The sequence below is a fragment of the Monopterus albus genome, unplaced genomic scaffold, assembly GCF_001952655.1.
Source record: "Monopterus albus unplaced genomic scaffold, M_albus_1.0 scaffold164.1, whole genome shotgun sequence".
Taxonomy (NCBI): Eukaryota; Metazoa; Chordata; class Actinopteri; order Synbranchiformes; family Synbranchidae; genus Monopterus; species Monopterus albus.
In genome coordinates, this window is record NW_018128044.1 from 886,350 (window position 1) to 904,646 (window position 18,297).

Below are 18,297 nucleotides of genomic sequence, written 5' to 3' on the forward strand. Positions count from 1 at the left end.
AAGTCCGCATGGAGTTTGCTAAAAAACACCTGAAGGACTCCAAGATGGTGAGAAATAAGATTCTCTGGTCTGATGAGACCAAGATAGAACTTTTTGGCCTTAATTCTAAGCGGTATGTGTGGAGAAAACCAGGCACTGCTCATCACCTGTCCAATACAGTCCCAACAGTGAAGCATGGTGGTGGCAGCCTCATGCTATGGGGGTGTTTTTCAGCTGCAGGGACCGGACGACTGGTTGCAATCGAGGGAAGGGTGAATGCGGCCAAGTACAGGGATATCCTGGACGAAAACCTTCTCCAGAGTGCTCAGGACCTCAGACTGGGCCGAAGGTTCACCTTCCAACAAGACAATGACCCTAAGCACACAGCTAAAATAACGAAGGAGTGGCTTCCCAACAACTCCGTGACTGTTCTTGAATGGCCCAGCCAGAGCCCTGACTTAAACCCCATTGAGCATCTCTGGAGAGACCTGAAAATGGCTGTCCACCAACGTTTACCATCCAACCTGACAGCACTGGAGAGGATCTGCAAGGAGGAATGGCAGAGGATCCCCAAATGCAGGTGTGAAAACTTGTTGCATCATTCCCAAAAAGACTCATGGCTGTATTAGCTCAAAGGGGTGCTTCTACTAAATACTGAGCAAAGGGTCTGAATACTTATGACCATGTGATATTTCAGTTTTTCTTTTTTAATAAATCTGCAAAAATGTCAAAAATTCTGTGTTTTTCTGTCAATATGGGGTGCTGTGTGTACATTAATGAGGAAAAAAATGAACTTAAATGATTTTAGCATATGGCTGCAATATAACAAAGAGTGAAAAATTTAAGGGGGTCTGAATACTTTCCGTACCCACTGTACATTAATGGTTCTAAGCACTCAGAATTTTTTTTTTTCCCCATTCAGCAAGATCTCATTCAAAAACATATATTATTATAGCAGTCTGTAAGTCACACACTACTGATGCTGCCAAACAACAACACTCAAGTCTTCCCCTATTCACTCCTGATTTTCTTGCGATCACATAATGACCATTCTTCATTATCGATGGATAGCAAACAGTGATAGTAAAGCCCAAGGCGTGGAATCGAAGGCTGTGTTCTTGTGGGCTGTGGCGTGATTTATACCCAGTCAGTATTTATATACAGTATGTAGGTGCATGTGTGTCTGTGTTGCCTCTAGACCCACCAGTTTCTCAGTGAAGAATGAAGGGCCAGGACGTCATCAGTTCCCATATTGATTTTCCTGCTCACATGCTTAATTGAAGTTGTTGGGGTATACATAATTGAAGTTGGTCCTCTCAATCACTCACCCTCCTTTTTTCCCCTCAAACATTGAGAGAAAAGACATACCTTTTCCTGCTCACCATCCTTTTCTCATTTCTTTTCAAGAGACAAGTGTTAATGGGGAGGCCTGTGGCTACGTGGTTTTGATGGAGTGGTAGGGTTTTATGTGCGAGTCTGTAGCGTGAACATGGCCTGTGTGTGTACTTTCTGAACACTGAAAAGAAGAGTCGTGGTTATGATGAAGGGTGTGATGTTTATCTCAAAAATACAGTTTCTAGTACTTTAAAATAATTCGATACTTGTAAAGACAACCAGTATTTTCCCAGATACCAATGTGATGTCTGCATATTGTTCTGTCCAACCAACAGTCTAAAGCCCATCAAATATTTTAGTGAACTAAGAGAACTGAGAGTGAACTGAGAGGCTGCAACCAGAAAATATTTGTTATGCTTGACTGGAAAGGACTAAAATGATTAACAGGTCATTATCTTAACAATAAGACATATTCAATAGCATCTTTCATTCATTTTCATTTTCGAGTCCGAGTCCTGGACTCGAGTACCGCAACACTGCTATACAGACATGATAAAGTCTCATATACTATATACAGTTAATAACAGTGCATGACAGCCATTGAGATATGAACATCCTTTCTACTGCTGCAGAAAAGAAATCACTCACCTAACATCACCCATCTTATTTTCAAACCCCTCATTTCTCTCACTAATTACTACATGTATGCTGATAATTTGTGGGGAAAAACAGACCCCTGGTCTTCTTTATTTTATTTTAGTGCTGACCTCTTATTGGTCATATTCATTACAGCTGCCAAAATGATTACCAGCCTGGACAGCTGCTGTTGTCATAGCGCTCATTTATTCATTTTTTAACAAGGGCGGTGAAAAATGAGGATCCAAAAACACCATCCAAGGACACACAAATGCTTCATTTATTTTCCTTCACTAAAAGCACCATTAAACAATCAGACACATGAGCTCAATTCTGGCTTTTATTGAATGTTGGCTACTGGCCATCAGTGCCATCCACCTTAGTTACGGAAGTTCCTCTCTGACCACAGCAACATGAAAATTGTCTCTCTGACAATTTTTATTTAACAGCAGTCATAGTGTTTTATGAATTAACTTCTTTCTCAATGAATTTAACCCAGCTACTATACAACACAAACCAGGCTAAGCTAACAAGCTAAATGTTTCTAAAGAAATTACTTTAATGATGTAAACAATCAGTTACACATTTAGTGAACTAATCATTTAAAGCCAGAAGTCTCATGATAGTTTTTAAAAACTACTTTCACTGACTGATTAAATTATGGGATCTTAAAGTGCATGTACTACAGTATTTTTTGACAATTTATAGACTAAATAAATCATTTAAGATCATCAGCTTTAAAAAAAAAAAAAAAAAAAAAAAGAAGGTGAAAACAATCCTAAATTCATAGCCATACATTTTAAAATCTATGGAAATTAGCCTTGAATCTCAGCTATAAACAGGACAAACAAAATGTATGTAGCCCTCAAAAATGTAGCCTTTAAAACATCTGTTGAAAATGTCAGAAAACAACACTGAATGAATGTGTTTGATAATTACTCTACCATCCAGTCAGCACCCTTCAGCAAGTTAAGATTAATTATGTGGGTATGACTAAATAAGGAACAAATCTTCATTGTTTTACTTGTTCTTAAGGGTAAAAAATATGATCAGGAGCAGATTAATTGCTGCACGTGTTAATTTGCTTCCTGCCCCTGAATGCCACATGTCTCCATTGATTAAAATTAGTCCGTGTTCTGTGGCTGCACTTTGTTCCTTTAACAGGGTAATTGATGGGCTGTCTTGTCCTCCGTCCTCGGTTTCTTTTCATCCTACCTTTCTGTTTTTCTCTTTCCTTCTCTCCTAAGCGCTCCTGTTTGCCAGTAGCCTAGCTCCTAAATCATGCTGTTTGCAAGCTGTCTCCGCAGGCAAGAGTGTTGTGTGCATGTGTGTGTGGATGTGTGGATGCACACGTACTATTCATTTCACACACTAACATTACTGCCTGTCAGTATTTTGGTTTGGTTTATTAATCCTGACTGTTATATAGGTCAATATAACATGTTACAAATAAGAGAATAATAAGGTGCAGGTTTTCTCTGGAGAACTTCCGCAGCCTTACTCGCTTTCTGATTGATCTAAACATGTTCTGCAATTTCATTGCCTAGAGGACATCAGCGCCTGCCATTTTTGTCACATGTGCCCTTTTCAGATTTAAACACCAGCACCATAGACGCATCACTAACACAGATTAATTTAGAAACTAGGAGCTGAAAGAAGGTTAGAATTGGGGTGAGAGGTGTTTCTCCTGCATTGCAACCAACTGTTAAAATCTGTGTTCTCACCTTGGTAAGGTAAAAGTTCAAGCTAAGGTTAAAGCACCTACAATCGATACTTTATCTGCCGGCAGTGAGAAAAAAAATGCAACAATGTGAAAGGGGATGCTTGCACTGATGAACCTTTAGAGACTCATCACCCAAATCTGCAGGTCTGTTCAGCTGTATAGTAAGAGTCAGCTCATTAAGCTGTCCACCTCAAAACCTTTGGCTCTGTCTCCCTCTCTCATAGTGTTGTCTCTTTTACTTCTCTAATTTTCACATTGTTAACTGCAATTAATTCAGTTTTGGACTGAATGGGGTACACTCCCAAGAGATATATTCTAGTATTTGTTCCAGTAATACTTTTTGTTCCTACATAGTTTGAATGCACTTGTATGTTGCTTTGGACAAAACGTCTGCCACATGACTCATGTTATGCTGTGAAGATGGTCTGATTGATTGACTGAAAGTCTGCATATGATCAACATGTCCTAATATCTTTAGCATAAAACTAATTTACTTACATATTAACTCCAGTGTAATTTTCTTCTGGATTATTAGTAGTGCTGGTGACAAATACACCAGTGTCAGGGTCTGAAGTTACTGGTTCGTCTTCCTGGATGTCCTTGACTGACACTATATTCATTTATAAATCACACACTTCAATCCAGGAACTGTGACAGTCCTGTACTTAGAACAAGAAAGGTTTTTATAGTCATTACTAAACTAATTTTTATCATCCATCTATCTACTGCTTATTCAAGGTCATGTAACGGGAGCAGCAGGTTCAATAGGGCAGTCCAGACATCCCTCTCACCTGCAACATTCTCCAGCTAATCCTATGTCTACCTCAGGGCCTCCTACCAGTTGACTGTGAAAGGCACCCAGGAGACATCATAATCAGATGCCCGAACCACCTCAACTGGCTTCTTTCAACTCAAAGGAGCAGAAGCTCTACTTCAAGCTCCGAACTCTGCAGCTACCCTACAGAGTGAACTTATTTTGGCCACCTGTATTTATGATGTCATTCTTTTGGTCAGTGCCCAAAGCTTGTGACTGTACATGAGGGCTGGAATGATTGACTAGTAAATTGAAAGGTTTGCCTTCTGGCTACACTCCCTCTTCACCTGTTTTATATTTTATCTCAGCTTCTCAGAGTGAAGTAAAGTACAGTATAACAGCAGAGCAAGATTAAAACAGACAAGGCTTTGTGTGTAGAGCGGACCCATATTTAGTCTACTACAGTTACTTTAGCAGACCTACATACTAGCAGACTCGACCACAGAGGAAACCCAGAGCGTTTCTCTGCACATCAGACAGCTCAGCAGCAGTGTGATTAATGAAGCAGGCCGCGATGCCTGTGCATAGAAAGTGGCTGACTAGTTGTGTAACATGCTGAGCTCTGACATACAACGTCACTCACAAGTGTCTGTGTTTTTCAGTATACAATCAAAACATACTATTGAGATTAAGGAAAGATAGTGGTTACAGCTGTAAAACTCTGAACTTACACACTTAACACACTAGCTGCCTCATTATGTAAAGAGTACACTTCATTGGTACTGACCATGAAAATGACTGAACTTTGTTAAATTACATAAGGAAAGATCCCTGAAAGGAAAGATCCCTGAGCAAAACCAGGATTTGCAACCAAAATTATTTACTTTGGATACAACAGGTTTCTTGGGTGAAACCTTAGGCTGGTGTGTTTCAGGCAGTACAGGCCACACATTTTTAGGTAAAACACAAATGGCTAAATATCTTAAAAACTAAAGCCAATCAGCTCTTTTAAAGGTCAGATTTAAGTCCCTCAGACTCCTTAAACATGATTGCATTTCAAATCAGAAGCAGGAAATTGTCTTTGAACTTATAGACCAGTGTATTCTACTATTAAGGGACCAAATTTAGTTGCCAAATCAGTGATTTTGAAATTTTGCACACAGGTGCATCCTGAGGATTTGTTCACCTGCAGCACCCACCAAACACCCAGGTGGCTTAGTGTTAGCTTTAGGCTAACAACAGTACAGCCCAGAGGTCAAGCTGTCTGCAGACTAGTGTTTAAAGCCAGTGTTGAGAAAACCATAACAATTAAGTAATCTTGCTGTGGGCTGCGTAATCTTTAAACAGACTTAGGTATACCATTGAGTTATACACACACACACACACACACACGTGCAAAATTATTCAGCCCCCTTAAGTTAATACTTTGTAGCACCACCTTTTGCTGCGATTACAGCTGTAAGTCGCTTGGGGTATGTCTCTATCAGTTTTGCACATCGAGAGACTGAAATTTTTGCCCATTCCTCCTTGCAAAACAGCTCGAGCTCAGTGAGGTTGGATGGAGAGCGTTTGTGAACAGCAGTTTTCAGTTCTTTCCACAGATTCTCGATTGGATTCAGGTCTGGACTTTGACTTGGCCATTCTAACACCTAGATATGTTTATTTGTGAACCATTCCATTGTAGATTTTGCTTTATGTTTTGAATCATTGTCTTGTTGGAAGACAAATCTCCGTCCCAGTCTCAGGTCTGTTGCAGACTCCATCAGGTTTCCTTCCAGAATGGTCCTGTATTTGGCTCCATCCATCTTCCCATCCACATTGTGAGCACTGCGAGTCCATGAAACTTAACTCATTGAATTGAATTGAATTTTAGGGTGATGGCATGGTTTAAAGAAAGGGCAAGGTTAGGTGTTAGGCAGGTTGCAGTTACGTAAGCTGAAGATTAGGGCAAATGTCCAGGAAGTGAATACAGTTCAATGTAATGTCCTCTGAAGTGATGGAAATATGACTGTGTGTGCGCACGTGCATGTGTGTGCCTGTGCTTGTATGCTACAGGCTGTGCTGGCAGACTTTCTGCTCTTTGATATGCCTGCCATTCAACAGGGAACAACTTCAATATTCCAAAAGTAGCACTGACACACACACACACGATCACAACCAGACAGCTGGTGGTGGGTGGCCTGTTCATATGCTGCTTCTAGCTTCAACACTGATGGCGTCCCACAGGGCCAGACAGTGAGAGAATTGCATTCTCTGGGAACACACTAGCAAACAGAAATCCATGTCTCAGATTTATAAGCAATTCAGCCACTTTTATTTCACTTAAAAACAGTGCTGTAGTTCCACAAAACCTTTGCTGCAACTGGAAATTCCTTATCTTGCTTCTTACCGGACTGCATGTCCCACAAGTGGGGCAACTACAACGCTGAAAAGCTAACACTTCTAACCAACGATGTCCCCATTCACCTGCACAGGCACCAGGTTTACTTTTTTCCTGAAGGGCTCTTGAAAGATTAACCAGTAACCACAACTAATAACCCCAAAGTGACTTATTTCTGCCTCAACTGCTATTCAGCACTAGGTGCACAGGGCAGGCAGCGCAACGTTTGAAAAATAGTTGCAGGATGGCACAGAATATCTTTCACCATGCCAAACATGTTGGATATGTTTTTGAATTAGTTTTCTCTTCCCGTCTACAGCTCATCATGTGATGTAACACATGCCTGCTATTGGTTACTGCAGCTTAGCGAGGAAAAGGGAGTGCTTGGGCTGTTGCAAAGCATCTCCCTGCTAATGCAAGAATGTCAGGTGAGACCGAGATCGCACAGGGATCTAAATCACACTCACAAAACGATTAATCGTGCAGCCCTAGGGTTCAGTGTCAGTGCTTAGAGAACTACATCAGTGAGGATATTCCCAAGCATAGAAGTACAAAACTGTGTGTGTGCCATCCGTTTGGCCTGCCACCAGCAATTCAGTCGGCATTTCTAAAGTAAAACAAGGAGATGAGTGGAGCGTGCTGGGGGCAACATTCAGCTGTCACTCTCAATCTCCCCGTCATGCTCTGACAACAGACACGCACTCATTTGCACACACACTGAGAACTGCTCTCATATTTCTCACACACAATGCTCTGCATAATTAGGGTTCTAATGTGAACAAAGGCAGCAGCCCTATCTGCCATAGCAGACTTCAGAGCACTCAAGTTCAGCCAGGGAGCCTCTTAGGGGAGTCATGTGGGGCCCTTCGTTTGTCTGTCACACACACAGAGTTCGACACAGACAAAACACGCAATGCATTCACAAAACATACACTGACAGGGACCTTAAGTTGCCTTCACCTCTGAATACGTTGTATTGTCTCATACACACAGACGCGTTGCTCAGGATCAAGGGTTCTGAACTCTTTACTTCAATGGGAAAAAACAATCTCTAGCTTTCTGACAGGGTGGGCCAGCACTGCATTTTCTGATGAAGCCTGAGGTGACAAGTTGAAAGCAGATCACCTTTTGAGCAGACTCGCAGTGAGTCACTTGTCACCTCCACTGGGGCTGGTACATTCATCATCATCACCTTTATTTATTCAGGGAAAGACCAGTTGAGAGCAAGCTCTCATTCTCATTGGCGCCCTGACATACAATTAACACCTTCAGAACAGTAAAACAAACACGAGTCATATAAAATCATTGCACACTGCAACAATGTGCAGGTTTGGTCTTGGCTAACATTTTGGCTTGCACACATCTATATGTACATATAGATAGGAAAACGCACATACACAAACACACAGAACTCACTTTCTCTCCCTCTCACACCCACACCAACACACCCCTGTCCTCCTGCCAGTAATGAAGCAGATAATAAGCTGTTTCACGCTCTGCTGTAGCAAAACCAAAATCAAGACACTGTTGATTTAAGAATCAAAATGCGTACACTCATGGGTTTTTCATCTTCCATGCTCTGTGGCAATGATGAGGTAGAGATCTGTGTGTGTGTGTGTTGTGTTCAAGCTGTGTATCAGGAGCAGACACTGGGTTTTCAAGGTGGCGTTGAGAATCCATTCCTCGTGCCTCCCACCTCAAGTCAGCACTCTGTATTTCCAATAAATAATTTTGATTTTGACACTAATGTCACTAAGCGGGTTTTACAAAATTTTCTGAACTTGTGAAAGAATGAAAAAATATGAAAACAAACCATACAAACATTTTAATACTGGAAGGAGACAGAGTACAACTGAAAACTGAAGCTGTAGTGGTAATTTTGTGAAATCTAAACCTGAAAACATTTCAAATTTAACACTACTTTCCAAAGCAGTTCTACTGTGAATTTTATTCAAATCGGGTATTGTGCTCAGAAATTAAGAAAGCATAAGAAGTCCCCTTTGAGTGGACTTATTCTGTCCCTTATTTTATTGCTTTTCCTCATAAATGTATAACACGCTCAAGTTAGAAAAGGATATTAAAGTTTTCTTGAATAAAAAAAACGAGGCTGAGCTGATACTATGTACTTTTAGTGTCTTAAAAAGTTTTTAAAACAATGTCGTTCCTCACTTTGCTACCGTATTTGGGGCAATTACTTCCACTTTTTTTCTCTGTGTTTGTTTTTCATCTACAGAAGTCACAGTGATGAATGTATTCTCCTCCTGGGGGAGCCGATACACTATAAATTAATTTTTAAACAACATCCACCAAAAACTGAATTTAGACCATAGTACAGATGGGTTTTTGATACTTTTACCAAATGACCACAACTCTTTATGTTAAACTAACTCAAAAGAAGCATAAAACATCTGTTTGAAAAAGGTGTTGACTCAAATGGGTGATCATTTGTAGTTTCTGCTGCTGTTGAACTGTTCTACATGATACAGAGAGGTGTTTGTTATTTAGCATAGCCTCGCTGATATAAATAGGGTGGACAAAATAGAACCATTATCTCGTACAGTATCATACAGTTAAATCAACACCTCTTTAAAACAGTTTGAACAGAAACACATTATTACCTTCATGAAGGAAGGATTTGTTACAGGGCTGCTGTATTAGGCTGCATTAATTTTAGCTAAGTGTACCTAATAAACTGGCTACTGAGTGCATGTCAGCTTTCAGGGAGGAGGTTTGTTATTCTCCCATGTTTGACATATGGCTTTTAAGATTTTTTTCCATATGGTCTTGGTAAATGGTCTTATACTTGTAGAGCGCCTTTCTACACTTTTACAGCACACTCAAAGCACTTTCACATTATTCGGCCATTCACCCATTCACACACCGTGACATCACCGGGAGCAACTGGGGGTTCATGTCAGTGATGTGCATCTCTTGAGACCTGTTTACTTCTGAGATAGTTTCTCCACAGAGTTTCAGAAAATCTGTTGCAAGTCTTAATAATCAGGTCAGAACATATGCTGATAAAATTAAGCCGCTCAACCCATAAATGCTGAAAACAGGGTGTTTCAGCTTGCTGATCAAATTGCAAATCAATCTACATAAATCTCCTTATAAAGACTCATCATTAACCTCTATCTCTGTTATGTCAATAATGTTAAAGGTGAGAGTGAAACAATCCATTGATCTGGATCAATGCATCGATCAAACACCCAGTGTCTGACGTCACTGATGCAAAGGGTAAACATAGATGATAGATGTACAGTACAATAAGCATGTCTTCGTAAATTGTAATCAAGGCTTTTGTGTTATTGTCACTTGTTTCTTATTCAAATAAGACCCTCAAAATGTCATCATATCATATATCTCTTCAATATATTCCCCCAGCTATTAGTCAAAATGTCATCATGTCATATATCTCTTCAATATATTCCCCCATATTGTAAAGTAAAAACTACAGAAGGGGATTACTGTCATCCATAAAGCGTACTTGTCCTGAGCAGAAAAGCCCATTTTAAATGTTACATCCTGATTTCCTTGAAGCTTGTAACATTATGCAGTTCCAGTATGTTGCTGGCTCAAGTCTGGCTTCATTAATCCAGGTGTGTATTTGTGCGTGCGTGTGTGTTATGCGCCACTCGTCTGTCTCTAGTGAGGGATTGAATTAGACAAAGGATAGCTTTCAAGTAGGGATTAGGCTAAAGCTGGGTCTCTCGGGGTCATTACTCAATAGCCAGTGAGTGGCAGTAGGACACCTAAAACCCAGCAGAGAGCAAGCTGAGAGAGGCCACTCCATGTCTAATGAGAGGAAGCGAGAATGGGAGTGTGTGTGTTGAATACTGCTCTGTTATGAAATAGCTGGGGATTATAAATGCAATAACTCTGAAAAACTTTCTGTGGGTGACATAAAGTAAATCCACTCACGCATACATACATACATAATGTCTCTCTGTTGGCTGGTTGGTTACCAGGTTGGACCTTACATACTTTATGTCCAGACTGTAATTATCATGCCAAACTGAGCTCAAAGAATGGATGCTGACCAATGGGGACTGAGAGAGCTATTTGCAAACCAGTGTACTCAGACACTTCCTTGCAAACTTGAAATTGTTGTGTTTGTTCACTGAAATAGTACAAGTGTGTTTTGAACTATATATGTTTTTGTTAACTACTTATGCAGCCTCTCAGCCAGCACTAAGCTTTACACGGAGGATGCACCATGCAAGAGGCATGCTAGCTCTGGACTATTTTTCTCACTTGAAAGCAGGAACAAGCCAGAGGTACTGCTATTGGCACTAAAGGAATATTGAGAGGGCAGATGATGCACAGGCCCAGGCACTCCTGAGAGCCACCTGAAGTGACTGACTTTCCAACAAAAACTGGAAACCTACAAAAAGGCAAAAGGATCTCCAGGATTCACAAAATGACTACAAAGGGACTCTATTTGACTATGATGAAAAGCAAAATGGCCACAAAAAACAAACAACAACCCAGAGAACAAAAATAACTCCAGTGATGACCAAACGACTACAGGAGACATACGCATTCACTCAAGCTGCGTTGTTGGGGGGGCTCTCAGATGTCTGTGAGCAGGGGTCTAATGTCTCATCATCAGTCCATGGCTACAGGAAAAGGAACCTGAGGTTCCCCTGCTCACCTGTGCACTCTTATTTAGCCATGTTTTGTTAAAGAAGTGGATAATGCTGCAAGAGATTTTTTTAAATGGGTGTTTCATGTTATGTTGTAAATAAAGGTGAAGTTTATTGTAATAAACATGAATTTGAGCCAATTACAGTCACTGCAATCCATGAAGGAAAACTGAATTTTACAGACAAGACTGCAGGTGATGAATGTTTTGGTGTAAAATCAGTTTAACAATCAATGTTGACTCTAAGTTGAATGTGTGATGATACAGTATGTTAATTTATTACATTTACCACAGTGTCATTCACCCTATAAATATAGGTGGCTATAAGTGACACCCTGACATCAACACTGGTAATTACCCCTACCAGAGTAAGCTTATCTTCTCTAACTACATTATGCTATAACTGCTCATGACCCATGCCAAATAATAGCAGCAGCCGATCACTCTGAAAATCCCATTCAGCACGGCTGATGCTGTAGCTGCCTGGTGTCTCTGGTCCAGTGTCTCTGCTTGTGCTCGTCATCCGCCAGATGTGAAACCAGGGCAGAAAATTAACAATGGACATTAAGGCTTGAGAGGAGAGAAGGTAGTAACCAGTTTAAGGAGGAGAGCTATGGATTTCTGACTCCATTATTTACAATAATAGCACATATAACTGTGTCCTATGTGTCACCAACACTGAGCGGCAAAACAAACTGTTTTATGCAGAGCTGGTGTAAAAATAAGCAAAATATCTTAAAGACAATCAGATCCATCCATCCATCCATTTTCCTCCGCTTATCCGGAACCGGGTCGCGGGGGCAGCAGTCTAAGCAAAGATGCCCAGACTTCCTTCTCTCCAGACACTTCCTCCAGCTCCTCCGGGGGGATGCCGAGGCGTTCCCAGGCCAGCCAAGAGACATAGTCTCTCCAGCGTGTCCTGGGTCTTCCCCTGGGGCTTCTCCCGGTGGGACATGCCCGGAACACCTCCTTAGGAAGGCGCCCAGGAGGCATTCGAAACAGATGCCCGAGCCACCTCAGCTGGCTCCTCTCGATGTGGAGGAGCAGCGGTTCTACTCTGAGCTCCTCCCGGGTGACCGAGCTCCTCACCCTATCTCTAAGGGTGCGCCCGGCCACCCTGCGGAGGAAGCTCATTTCGGCCGCCTGTATTCGGGATCTTGCCCTTCCGGTCATGACCCAAAGCTCATGACCATAGGTGAGAGTCAGATCAGATTAATTGGTTAATATATTTAGTCTTCTTAGAAATCATTGTTTCATGTTGCTCCCTTACTTGCATGAGTAGTTGCATAATGACTTTACAATTTTAGGTGGTTTTTTTTCACATGCAAATACAAAACGGCAGCTGCTGACTAATGTTCCACTGTGGTGACTTCTGCATACGAGGACATCATGTTCACATTTCTATAGATTTTCTAACTTTCGGGGTAAAATGCCAGAAGCATAAACCACTAAATAATTTGAGCCATTCTTTTTAAAGATGTGTTTATTATACTCTTGTAAATTTTAATACTGTATCTGTGAACCACTTTGTTACATTTGTTTTTCAGTGTAGAATGTGTTATATTCAGATGTTATTACCCACCCACCCAGTTTGACTAATGAGGCCTGCAAGTGCAGGAACTGTTTGTTCAAGTGTATTCACACCAAAAAGCTGGTGGAACAGGGAGGAACACAAGCTCCGTATTTTAACAGAAACAAAAAACAAACTAACTGCAAAATTCACCCCATGTGATGTACGAGACTCGTAGACTGTTCTTGCTATAGTATACTTATAGGTGGATTGAAGGAATAAAACAATGTGCTGAGAACTGACAATGGCAGGGGGCTTGTGTTTTAGCTGATGCTGTGAATTTCTGAGACTTTCGTGCTACAGTGCAACTTGACTGAGTTCTGTGAGCCAACACAAGGGGCTTACCCCAGGATCAAACACTAACCCTCAGCTTGTGACTCCTTATGGTCTGTCGGCTTGTCAGGATCCTCCTAAGATGCTGGTTTCTCAGCATGGCCATTTACATACTGCACAGACCTCTTCTGTAAGAGGACTGGGGACAGTTTAGACAGCTGCCACTTGTTCAACAACCCAGTCATCCTGAACTATGTCTCTGGTCTTTCACACACATAGTTTGATCCTTGTGTGTTTACGTGAAAGGTTTTTACCTGAAAATGTTTCCATCAAACAAAATCATTACACTGTATTTGTGTGGGCCACTTATAGGTCAGATACAGCAATTATGGTCAGCAGAAAGGTTTCACCTTGCACAGTTATCTTCCCTGCCTTTTGTTCAATTAGAGCCTGCTGACTGGGGAAACATTTTGATTTTCATCACGACTTTCACCTAAGTGAATGACAGCCACAGCTGCTAGTCAGATATTTATAATCATGCCATCCTAATGGGTCAACATCACAAAAGGGAAACTGCCATATGATGGAGGTGACATGATAAATAAAAACATGTCAATGTGAACAGCAAAAAGCAAGCAGGAGCAAAACTATTGATCATTATTGTATCGGTGTAAGTTACACTCCACACAAGAGGAAGAATTATGCCCGTATATTGTTTTTGCTGAATTACAGTGCATCTTTAATCCTAAAGTGCATAGCGATCACCTGCTTCGAGTTTGGATAGGCACACATACAGAGTGGATTATGAGCCTAATTAATACTTAATGGCCCATGTACTATGAATAATGGTTTCTTTGTGCTGTAGATGATTTATATTCCATCATGCAGGTCAGCCATTTAGCATACATTTGGTTTAATTCAAAGTAGCAATATTCACTGTGGCTGAACAGAAAAACAGACAAACTGCAGAAGATTCAAGAAAAAACTGTTTTTGCCACCTGTTTGATTGACAAGTCAGTTGTAGAAAACGCGGGACAAAAACACAGCAGCGATAAAGGAAAACTGAAAATTCAAAATTTCACATAAAATGTTTGAACATTTCTTTTGCCATGCAATTCTTGGCTATTAAAGAATGTCCCAAAACATAAGTTTAAATGAAAAAGGCAAAAAAAAAAAAAGGCACTCATCATATCTTTGAAACTTCTTACTTTTTGTTCCTCTAAGTAGCACAAAAAGAGAAGAGAGAACATGGGGAAGTGGTAAGATCATCATCAAGCTGTTAACACTGATGCAGCAAGGACTCTGCACTGTCATCACCCCATTTGGGTCCAACAAACAACTCAAAACACAAACATGCACACACAAACTGCACCTCACTAGATGAACAGAGCACTAAATGTGCTGCAACAGGCTTCCAGAGCTACCTGGTTTTCTCAAAAATATTTGAGAGGATAAAGCATCATGTACACATGCTCAGCGCATGTGTCAGCATCAGACATTTGTCCTTGCTCCGTCTCTGTCGCCCTCATTTTCTCTCTGCATCTCAGTGACCCACCGACTAATAAAGGCAAAATGTGGCCAAAATTTTTTTTTTACTTTAAACTACAGGTTTAAAAGACAAAATATTTCTGTGTGACTAACTTAAAAACCAATTATGTCTATAGTGCCCTGCAATGAGTTTGAAAACATTCACCTACTGTTTTCCATGAGAAACTTCAACCGTAAATAAAGACAGGCCAACTATACATCTCTAATGTTCTGTTTCTTTATTGTTTATGGATAAAACCACAACTAGCAGATAGACTCGACAGTCCCCAACAACAATGCATGAGTAGCAAAACTGAAATCATTTCTGTGCCGCCCCAAGATCACATTAAAGAAGTCAGTTCCAATGGCACAGGCCATCAAAACGATGTACTGTATCAAAATGGCTGCATGTGACAGACTTTCCTTCTTGCCACTCCACACTAACCTTTCTTAAGAACAACCTACAAAGAAATAATAATAAAAAAAAAACACTTAGGAAGATGTTGGTAAATTTGGCCCAATGCTTTTTTTATGAGAAATCATGTAACTTTCAGAAAAGCCTCCAGCTGCTATTTGTACATGTAGTAGTTGAAGCAGTATTAGCATATGACACTGATGTCTACATACAGTGATGATGTTAAGAATGTTACTGCCAAAACCACAGAAATAAATTCCATGCTAAATTTCTGGGTAAGGACGAAGATTCTGTTACAAGAATGCTCAACAGTTTTCTAAGAAAAAAGCCCAGCTGACCTTTTTATAAGGAAGTCAAGCTGTCTTATAAAATAGCAGGTCAAGACCAAAAACTAAAGCATCGTGCTGGAATAACATGAAGGGGTTTACTGCACTATACACATTAAATAGTTCCTGATTTAAATACAGATTTTGCCAGTTTTACCACGGCAAAGTTCTTGTTTAATATAATTCAGCAGTATGGCTAAATTACTAAACACTCGTGCTTAATGCTCAGTATTGTATGTGTATACATGCTATTTTAACTGCTATCAGTCATCTATGCTTTGTGTCTTTATATGCTACGTTAATCTGCAGTAATTAGCTAAATTATTTCACAAGTGCTCCACAAGGTTTTATATATGGTTCAGTTCAATTTAACTTTTTATATTAATAGTACTGTTTTATCTGTAAGTACTTGTAATGTCCATCGGTATGCAGATTACCCCAATTACTTCTGCTGTGCAGAGAAATTATTGCTTAATCTGTTGGTTAGTTTATTGGTTGAACCATTAGTCAATAAAATCCTAGGGAACAGGAATAAACAACCATCAGATCCACTGACATCTTTAAACTGTCAGTATTTTTGATCAAGAGTCCCAACCCCAAATATAAGCAGCTCATCCTTACATTTCTGGGAAGCTGCAATCACTGAATGCTTTAAAATCTTCTTTATAAACAAATGAGTAACCCCATCAAAACAGTTGTCGTTTAATTTTCTCTTCAGTAATTAATTCATAATTGGACTAATCATTCACTCAATTCAACTTCTGTGAAATGTGAAGGGGAGGAAGTGATAAGAGGAGGGAGGCCTGTGTGAACTGACTTTGGTTTTGTGGTTGAGATTGGCTCAATTATTGACCCCTCCCTAATGTATTGAGAGGCTGTTTGTGGTTCATCTAATAATTCAAAACACTGACTATGAATTCCACCTCACATATATAAAGACAGGCATCAGTGGAGACACTTCTACATCACCTGTGAACCTCGCTGTGCTCGCTTTGTTCTGTGTGAAAACTCTTGTCTTTGACTCTGAATCAGCAGACACGAGAAAGCTTTAAAATCATGTGTGAATAATAACAGAAATGTTGACGAACAGAATAGATCACCATGCTGCATTTTCAGTACCAAAGTACATTTTTAATGTGATTTTACCTAAGGTATTTATGCTGTGCCAAAACTGCCATCAAAAAGACCATTCATTCATTTCAAGTGTAACATTATATGGATGCTTGAATTTAAATAATATTATAAATATTCAACAAGTGAGAAACACTGCTGCTTTGAATGTAAAACTGGAAATTGCACATTACAGGCTAATTTGTTATCTCACACATATGTATGATCTGTGAGCATCATATGATTCACATCGCATCCACTTTAATAAGTATGAGCACAGAGAGGGCAGAAACTAAATGTATGCCCACTTTACTGTTTTTCATCTGCAACTTTAATGCTACAGTCTTGCCAGGGCGCCTTTGTAAAGGAGGTCTCAGACCTCAATGGATTTTCCCCTGGTTAAATACAGGTTGAATAAATAAGTATTTTATCTGAGATACTCCTATTGACAACACATCAGCCTGATATCCGCAGAAAGCTGTTAGCTAGCATTAGCTCCCCATCAGGAACAGACTGAATCCACACACAGTTATTAAGTCGACTTGCTCAGCCTCATATCTCAAAGTCATAGATGACATCTCTTCAACAACCACAATCAGAGCTCAGACCAGTGTGCAGTCTTTTTCAGTCTGCCTGTTTCATAGCTGCTACATCTCTACGTTCTCTATGAAATAGCCAGTATCGGCTAACCATCATTACAGCAGTCCTGTAAAATGCGCTAGCATGTTCCAGCATTAAAATAAGCATAGGGTTTGTAAGTTTTTTTTTTTTTTAAGCTTTGGTCTGAGCATCCCCAATAGGGCAGGTAAATTAAAATGTACTGACAAACAAAGGACCACTACTTGGTTAGGTCTATCCATGAGATTGGTTGTTAAAATGTAGAGTAACAGGGGCCTTATATTTTAAAAATATGTACATAGAGAATAAAAAATCCCTTAGCGTTTACACTGAATCAACAGCTCTCACAGTCAGAATTAAAATTGATAATATCATGATAATTGTTATGATGTGAAGAGCTCAGATTTAATATCTTCTGTTTGTTTTATGCAGTTGGAAAGGCCATCCACGGGTGAGTACCTGTACTTGTACTATTATTTCAAACTTTACTACTACTAAACCAGCAAAGTGAAAACAGTCTTACTACATATGCTCGTCATGCTGCATCTTCTCTCCCTCCACCAGGATTATCACCGGGCAGCATGGAAACGAATATGAGGTGCAGCTAGACAAACGTTCAATCAACTTCAACCAGGGGCAGCCTGATTTTAACTAACGAGGCCTAAATGAAGTATTTTTTGAATGACAAAAAGAGCCTCTTGCTTTGCTTTTCAGCCTGAGAAAATAAATACTAGGCCTCAAGGGCTTCAATTATCGAGTATACAGAATATGTTTGCTGCAATCTATTGCACTGAAACATGTCTAAACCATTTTCAATAAATCTGCATTAAAGCATAACATGTCAAACATCTCAGTGTCTTATTTAAAAATGCCATTTGACAGTGGTGATGAAAAGGCTGACTTTTGAAAACAATATTTAGTATACAAAGATGTAATTATAATCTGTTATTAGTTGTTTACTACATTACTATAAACATTGTTAAAGATATTTGATAACTGAAAACAC